Source organism: Apium graveolens, chromosome 10, assembly GCF_009905375.1.
Source record: "Apium graveolens cultivar Ventura chromosome 10, ASM990537v1, whole genome shotgun sequence".
Classification (NCBI taxonomy): Eukaryota; Viridiplantae; Streptophyta; class Magnoliopsida; order Apiales; family Apiaceae; genus Apium; species Apium graveolens.
The window spans coordinates 147650096-147660124 of NC_133656.1; positions in this window are offsets into that span (position 1 = coordinate 147650096).

Below are 10029 nucleotides of genomic sequence, written 5' to 3' on the forward strand. Positions count from 1 at the left end.
ATTAATTAATCTCAGCATATTAGAGAGAAAGATCCTTCCTTCTACATTTTAGAGTTGGAAAATGATGATGCAAAGGAAATTCCTAAATTCACTGTAAAAGAACTATTGACTTTAAAGGAAGAATATTTGGAGGTATCACCTTCTCTTCTTCATATACATAGAAATATAATTATGTGAATAGAATATATGGTTTGAAAACTATTGTCAATCCATTTAACAGAAAGAAGTGGAATGAACTGTAACTATTAAAAAAGTGGAGCAACAAATGAACTGGTACTATAAATGGTGTGCCATATGTGACATCGAAATTGAATTTGATGACAAAAGAAACCGTTGCTCAAATTACAAAAAGGTGCATCCATATCCTGATAGGAGGCAAGTTATTGCAAATACATTAATTCAATATTAAACATGTCTTACTCCTACAAGTAATGGTGATAGCATATGTTCACAAGTTTCGGTTATACACTTTATGCTCTGATCCAACCGGTACCATACCAGTAAAATTAGAAAATGAAATGGTCATCCAATTATGTGGAAAAACCGTATATAATTTGGCGGTGGACGATGAGCAGGTATGAATATATATAATTACTATGTAAGATTATGTGGAAAAACCGTATATGATTTATGCTTCCAAAAACATAAATCTTTTTTGTAGGTTGGAGATGGTGATAAATTCCCTCCCATTCTAACTGAATTTCAAAAGAAAACATATAACATCACCATATGTTTAACCAAAGAAAATGTGAAAGAACGATCACATGTGTATACTGCATCAAGAATCTCAGGACCTGAAGAGATGTCAGCGACCAATTCCCCCACTGCAAATACATCACTGGAACTCAAACCAACAAACATGACCGATGTAAGTTCCTGTACACAATTTTATAATCTACATATTATATTTTCCTACTAAAATTATCAATCCTTATAGGACAATATGATGTCCAAAAATAGCCCACCAACAGGAAATTCTACAACCAAAACAAGAGCAAGAAAGAGTAGCCAAGCTGTTCAATATGATTTGCAGCAAAATACACCCAAAACGAAATGCAAAGTGATCAAAACAGAAAGAATAAATGCTATACACATTCTTAGAAATTTATTAATTAAATACAACTATTATTCTGATATTTATAAACTATTTTGCAGAGTTGAGGTCATGGGATTACAGCTTTTGGATGGTAGCCGTATTCTGTGCGCCCCAAAACTTTTCCATATTACAACTATGTAACTTATGTTATGATGTTTGAATTTGTAAGACATATGTAATTTAATTCCCAGCAACAACACTTTCTTGCAACTGTAACGTTAGGGCCATGGTTTAAAATGTGTACTTTTAAGTGTTTCTAAAAGTATGAGATACTACTTCCTTTAATACTGTGAAATAAATGAATGGGACAACTACTTCGGAAATTAATCACAAAGTTACAGGTTGGTGAGATTTTAATTGCTAAGACATTTGCTTCAAACAGTGACAAAAAAGTGGCACCATATTTATATTTCACCAAATCAGGTGCTACCCAATTCAGAAAAATGTCTACCAATAAGTTTGATAATTTGAGAAATGTATGCAAAGGGAGGACATATTGGAAGATCAAAGTAAGGGTAATTAGAGAATGGAGGGGGAAAATAGCTTCCGAAGAACCTTTCACAAATTACAATATGTTATTGCTTGATGCAAAGGTAAAAATTTAACTTTTTAATGTCATTTTCTAACCGTGGAAACAATAAGTAGGTATGCTACCTTAAAACTAACTTGGAATCAATTTCCTCTTCAGAATTGCAGAATGCAAGCTTTTGTACCTGCCTTCCTTAATGAGAAAATACAGAGAATGCTGCAACTAGGAAAAATGTATGTAATATCATTTTTCCAAGTCAGGGATTTCACGCCTGAGGACAAGTGGATATCAGTTCAACTGGACAGGCAAGTACAATTCACAAACCAAACATAAACTAGAGAACTTTCTGAGTCGGAGTACTTCATCCCAAACAACATGTTCGATTTCTATGACTTTGAAGAAGTTGGAAAACTGGAAAAATAAAATATTTATCTTGCAGGTAAGTTATGAGTCCACACTACCTATATTTTTAATATGTCACAAACACCAATTTCATATCGTCATAAACATGTAGATGTTGTCGGAGTGATAATCAAAAGAGAATATATCAAGCAGATAAATACAAGTACTGGAAAAGAAAAATTACAAGTCAAGTTAAAAATCACTGATGGGAAGTATGAAAATTTCTATTACGATCTTTCCAACTGTTTCCATTTCTTCTGTCATGGTATGAACAATTTACTAAATCAACAGGAACAAGCTTAACGTAACTTTCTGGGATAGTATGGCACATGACTTCTAAAATGAAATCGATAATATGAAATTTGAATACCCCCTTTTTCTAATTGTTGCAAGTGGAAAAGTCAGTCAATGGAAAGGTATATGATATACCGACGTCTTACATTTTGCACCAAATTTTTATGAAAGCTACTTCATTGTATATGATGAATCTCATTTTTTCCGGTATCAAAACAGATGAATATGATATTTCTAACTTCTCTCCGACAACTTTCTATATCAACTACAATCATCACAGTGTGGCAGCATTAAGAAAAACGTAAATCCTACATTCTCTAATAATCATAGTAATATGTAAACTATTATTCATTTTTTCATTTAAATTGTGCAGGATTCCAAACTTCAACGAAGATATGGAACAGAAAAAGTCCAGAAGACCATTACAGAGTTTCACTGTTGCTCAAATTAAGAATTTGAATTGTGATTACTTAAATGTATCATTTCCTTTAATGTTCAAACATTTACACAAACTATTACAAACAAGCTTTGCACTTATGTTCATTTCTAATTGTCTCAGGAAAATGTGGTGTGTCATGTGACAATCAAACATGTGCAAGAAATACCAACATGGTTTTACTCAATTTGTACTTCATGCTACAAGCAGATAAAGTTAGAAAATGAACATTTTTATTGTCCAAAGTGCAACAGAATTGTACCTTGACCGGACAAAAGGTATGTTTCTAACTTAATTCTTTTCCTTTCAAAAAATTAATGTTGTGCATGTTACTTTAGGTTTGGAATCTGCGTTACGGCATTTGACAATAGTGGGGAAATAGGAATTGTTCTAATGGACAGACCCATTCGTACACTCTTCGGAAAAAGGGTCTATGAACTACAAGAAGAGGTATATTACATTATAGTTAAGGTATGATTATAGTAACATGTTGAAAATACCTCACATTTCAAACATTGTAGTTCAAAGGAGCATTTCCACCTATCTTCAAGAAATTGGAAAACGAAGAATACACAATCAAATTACTTATTGAGGAAGAAAATATTCAACAAACGGATCCTATGTATCTCACAAATGATATATTCAGGGGATTTCACTTTGATTCAGCAAAAGATGAGCAAGACACAATCATAAAGTTTTGTGAATAATCAATTGGAGAGGTACCAACATCTCTATTTAAAATTTTAACACACAATATCTCACATAATTACCTAATTCACTTATAATTCTATATTATCCAGCCTTCCGGAACATCTTTTCATCTGGACAACATATCACAGATGAAGAATGAAAGTTATGCAGTGGGTTCATAGAAGATGACACATCGCAAATTTAGTTATATTTACTCAGTCATTTTATGTGTTGTACTTTTAGACATTATGCTACTTTTCCTCACATTTTTGTAATTCTCGGATGTCACCTTTCACAACAATAAATCAAACTATATGTCTACAAAAATAGGAAAGATATCCCAAACAAAACATAACACAAATAATTAACCGTCACACAATAATACAAATAGTTTAACAACTTATATCATTCAAGCACTTAAATTATATCCTTACTGCTTTGTTTAAAAATTCACTAAATAAACTAAACACATAAAAAGTACGAGGAATATTTGTACCAAGATACAATATAAGACAGAGAAAGTCATACTCCTTCAATCAATCACGATAACAGCCCGCATTATTTCCACACGAAAGCGCGTATAGGATGAATCAATCCAAGTGAAGCAATAACGGTCACCGATTGTCAGCTGCAGATCATTACAGAACTTCACCCAACCACCCATAATTGCAGTCCTATTGCCCTGCTTACGCTTCCGGATCTCTAGATCCCAGGAACAATCACCTTTAAAAACTTTAATCATCTCCTTCTTCCTCCAGAAGATCATAAGATTAATATAATCCACCGAAATGTCCTGCATCATAAAATCAATTGAAATGTATTATAAACTACTACCAAAAATGATGATTGACATTGCTTGACATAGTAAGGGAATTTACTACTCCATAACAATAATCTAACATATGAAAATTCTGCACTTCAATGGCAAATTTTGAGGGATAACAAAGAGAAAATGATAACTGCCCTGCTTCATAACTTCACACATTTAGCAAAAATCCGGGTCACAAACAAAAATATTAATCTAACATTAAACATATGTAATAACTTACTTGCTGCAAGAACAGAAGGAGGATCAAGAACTATTTCAACATTTCTACCATCATAAAAACTTAACCTAAAATTCCTTCCAATATCATAGGTGAAAAGCAGCATGTCGAAGGACTGAAAACTCAATAATCCTAAAGCAGCACATATATTACTGAAACCAGTGAGGTTACCCTTCAAATAATCATAATAACCGGTGTATTCTACCTCATTGTTAAGCACATATGTGACAAAACCCGACATTCTAATGCCAAACCTTTCGATAAAGGGGGCAGGAGGTCTCTACAAAAAATAAATATACATGTGACATAAGATGAATAAAATTACCAAACAATTTAAAAGCCTAACCAATTAAATATATACAGCTTTTTTTAAAAACCTAACCACTTCATCAACGATTTCTTCAGCAACTGAAATGTACTTCAAAAATTTACATCCTCCTTTATAACTCCTCACTAAGACATACAATAATAAATTTAATATGCACAATATTATCAAACAAATACACAATCTCAATAAACAACAATTTCTAAATTCTTAATACACAGTTTCATCTCACCGATAGATGGACTCCGATTCTGAGATGCATGCACAATGCTTGGATATCGAATCTCAACACCGTCACGACCAATAATGAAGACCTTAAATTTATTATTAGATACATACTCGAAAACAAGCACTTCACCCCCGGTCAAGCCGTGATCAACAAACAAATCAAGAATGCCACCAAGTTTACGATTAGACCGATCAAAAGTCACATGCAATTTGTACCCATTCCTAATTTTAAGCATCCAGTTTTGTGGAACATGATCTCCATGCATAATCACGAATCGAGTGGGGACTACCTGTATTTCATATTTAACAGAAGAATCGCTTCAATGCATTATTATAATCAAATTAAAGAGACGGTTCAACAAGTAATAAACTTACTAATTCATTCGATAAGCAATCATTAGTTCCCAGGTACTTCACAAAACTGGGTACATCAACGGAAGAAGCCATTACAGAGTTTTTGTGGGAGAGAAGCCTTTTTATGAATTAGGGATTTCAAGCTTAACTGGGGGATAGTGGAAGTTTGACTTCTGATAGTAAAAAAAGTCCTACAACAGTCCACTAAAATGACACAAGTTCCAAGCTTTATTTCTGCATATGTCTCTCTAAAAATACAGTTACAAAAGCAAACAAATTTAATGCTAACAATGCTTTAAAACTTATGTTATGTTTTTACTTTTGGAAAAATAATAAATTGCATTCATAAATCTAGGCCCCAATTAATATATTAATGGTATTCGGAACCGTTATGACAATAATAAATAAATAATTATTATATCTCATATTAAAAATATATTGATTTTTTTTATCAAATATTATGGTACAAGACCCGCACCGCGGGCACACATACTAGTAATTGTTCAAATTTGTAAGCAGCTGTGAGCTAATTGCTTCACAGAGTTCTCTTGATATAATATATATCTCTGGTGGATACATTCAAATCCACCAGAAAGTTTTTAAAGACTTGTGTTTTTAATTACTTGTGAATTGATTCATTCCAAGTTATTATTCTGCAGTTTGCAAATCAATTCACACAGTTATATATTATTAAGATAGAACATTTTATATCTTTGTGAAAAAGTTTCGAGAATTCCATTCAACCCCCCTTCTGTAATTCTTGTTGCATTGTTAGGGACTAACAAAGTCAGTCAAGCTCACCAAAGAAGGAAGATTTTGGAACTGACTGAGCTAAAAAACTAAAATTAACCTCTGACATTGCTCAAGTTAATGAAGAAGAAGTTGTTACTCAACCAATCACAACCTCTAATACTGCTCATGTTGTTGATTCTCCAAATCCAGTTTAAGCTAATTTATCAAATCCTGATTCTGAAAACATAGTCTCTAATAAGTCGGAACTTACTTTTGAAGAAAAGAAGAAGCTACTATGGGGAAGTAAGAAACCAGCACCTAGAAGAGATTCTTCTGAAATATTAAAGAAGATTTACAGTGGAAGTTCTCATTCTAGAAGACCTGGAATCACAAGTGTTCTTGGAAGATTAAATGCTGATCCATTTGTAGAAGATGCTTTGATTTTAAGAAAACATAGTAATTTGAGAAAAATTGGAGACAATGTGATGCTTGAAGTGTAATATCCGGGATATATCGTGTAATTATTTTTGCTAATAAATAATTATTATATGTGTTCAATATCTATTCTGTGAATTATTTGTTAAGTGTTAAATGTGTTTGGATGTTTAAAAATATTATTAATTGAGTATTTTAATTTTTATATGTCCAAAATAAAATATAGATAATTGTCATATCTTTCTAATTATTTTTATGTTGATTTATGAATTTATAGGAATCATATGTATTTTATAAAATCTTTTTCTGGGTATTTAAAATCTATTTTATAAAAACGGGAACCAACCGACGTCATCCGTTTTTACATTTTTATAACCCGAAACTCTTCTGAGAACTCCTTCCTAACCTAATTGTAATATTCCGAGCATTTTCCATGTTTCGACTTTTTCGACCCGGCGTATGGTTTGTCCTGCGCGGGTCCCGGCGCAACATTTTCGATACAATATTCGTTTCAATAAATCAATAAAACTCGTATTTTCGATAAACGGGAGCTTTTTATTAAACTATCACAATTATCACCTCGTAATACGTGTAACCAGGCGCTGAGACCAAGACCGCAGTACAAATTGTACTGATTTGGATAATTATCCCGAAAACCGATACCGTTTGGATCATTTTTTATAAATAAACGTACCGTTTTATATCCGGAATGATCCAACGGGATACTAATTTTCCATAAATATAAATAGCCTTTTACCGTATTTTATTTCGTATCAAAATCATTTGCAGTAAGCTAAATATATAATTTTCCCGAGGAAAGCCCTAAACTCATAAACCTTTCTAAGAATCAAACAGCAAAACGAAGGTGTTATTGATCTCTGTTTTCAAAGCTTGAGTAACCAAAACGAAGGATTTGAGGAGTACTATCAGATTCTGAGCTTCGTTTTACTGCAGAAACTAAGGTTATTTTTCTATATTTTTATTTATTTTCGAATTATTTTTATTAAAAATATAAATTTCTGTTCGGATGATTGTTTGTATGATTTGATGATTGCATGTTGTAGAGCTTGTTTTCCTGATGATTTTCATATGCCATACGTCTGATTTGGAGTCCAATAACATGCTCAAAAGTGGGTTTAATTCTCGAATTTTGAAATTAGGGTTTATAACCCGTATGAATGTTTTCAATTGAAATTTGGGGCTTTTTGATTTAGGGGTTATTAGCTGTTGATTTATAGTGGATTATGTTCCTTATGAAATTTGCAATCGATTGGTATATAGCTCGTTAACAGAGGATGTCTGAATCAAAGGGAGTTGTGTTTTGAAAATTTTCGAAGTTCGCCGGAAACCGGCGATGTTCTTGGCCAATTTCCGGCCAAGTCTGGGGTTATCTGTCAATTTTGATTGCATGAATAAGTTCCTGGTGTTGTGTAGATTAGATCTGGAGGTGATGGTGATGGAAGGATGCCGGAGGCGAGTTCTCCGGCCACCCCCGACGTTTTCCGGCGACTGGACTGGAAAATTGCAGTTTAGTCCCTGTTCTTTTGAAGATGGTGAAGTTCAGTCCCTGAACTTTCCAGAGTTTTCAAAAATAGGATTCCTGTTTTAAAAATATTCAAAAATCATATTTCCTATTTATTTTTATTATAAAAATTCGTTTTTAATTTCTGAAAATTCCAAAAATTATTATTTTAATTCCAAAAATTATTTTTAATTCAAAAATAAATCTGAATTAATTAGTTAATTAATTTCAGTTAATTTTTAATTGATTAATTGGTCAATTAATTCGAAAATTAATTGATTAATTGATTTAATTAATTATTAATTGATTTTAATTAATTATTTAATTAGATTTAATTACTTAATATGATTTAAAAATTCTGAAAAATAGTTTCTAGCTTTAAAATATTATTTTAAATTGTTTTCAAGGCTCGAAAATTATTATAAAATTGTTTTGAAGCCAGAATTGACCAGCTGAACCCTGTTTATTACACCGAAATTGATCCAACGACCCGTTTTAATTCCGAAAAATATTTTAAAAATCATTTTTAAATACCCAAAAGCTTGTTTATGACCCGAGACTTCTTTATAAATGTTATATCATTGATTATGTGACGTGTTATGTGCTATATGTGACTTGTTGGTTAACTGTCAGTCTATATATTCGATATTTACTTGTTTATTGCGTAATTTTCAATCCGTTAATCGGATTTGGGTGAAACGAGGGGTAGATAGAAGTATGTTTCGAATAGAATCGTACGAGTTGAATATTGATAGATGCTTATGATATGTGAGCAGAAGAGGCGAGGCGTAGAAAAGGAAAACAGGTAGTCGAGGAGTAAGACAGTGGTGATTGAAAGCGGGTGCAGTATAGTAAGCTAGTACCAGGCAAGTGTTCTGAACTTTCTCTGGATATATTATAGTGGATTGATAGTACTGTTTTATATTGCAAGTGCTTTGATGCACTGAACCCAAACCCCGATTCCAGTTATTGATCTTGAACCGTAAACCTTATTCTTTCTAAACCATTGATTGTTGTACATCCAGATACGAACCACAAATTTACGATACTACTCCACAAATACATACAAACTAAATATCAAACACTGAACCAGATTGCTTACACATTCAAACCATTGTATCTTATGCTTTGAAAGACCAAGTTTTTGAAACCCTGAAACATTGATTCCTTTGTTATCCAATTCTTTCATTACCTAACAGCCAAGCTTTGAAAATGCCCTATTGATCCTTACGAAGATTGAAGCCATTTCATTACTGGGCATCCACTGTTGTTAACGATTCTGTTTATTGCTTTACATTGTTTATTCTGTTATTATGTTAGAATTGGATTGTTTTTATAAAATTGTGGACCAGATTCGTGGTCAGACCATATAATGGACAAGTTAGGCCAATGTGTGCCTTGGATCCAGTAGTTAGAGCAGTGTTGTGTGCTTTGCTCGGGGTTAGTGCGTGACTGATCAGCAGCCTAACCTTGGTTTTTAAAATGAAAATATAATATCCAATTCTAAATCATAATCCATTATTCACTTAGATATCATAACCATATTCACCTGATGATCATTATTCTCAGTTTTGTCATTATGACTTGTTGAGCTAGTTAGCTCATTTGTGCGATGTTGTTTATGTTCTTTTCCTGTTAAGAAGGAACCGGTTGGTACCGAGGATCCCCAGTCCAGCGCGAGAGCTAGGGGTTCAGGTTGATCGAGTTGAGCTAGTAGGCTTCTTTTGGAATAATTTAAGTTTATAATAATGTTTAATACTCAGTTATGAGTTGGAATAGTTGGGATTCAAATTTTTGTAATATAAGTAAGTGTGTTTGGCTTGTGTACATACTTTAACCTGTTGCGGTCCGTGGTAGTTGGTAAGTAGGGTCACTGCATATTATTCTTATTATCTCTATTTTTGTTTTAAGCAGGTTATAAATAAGGTGTGTGTGTGTGG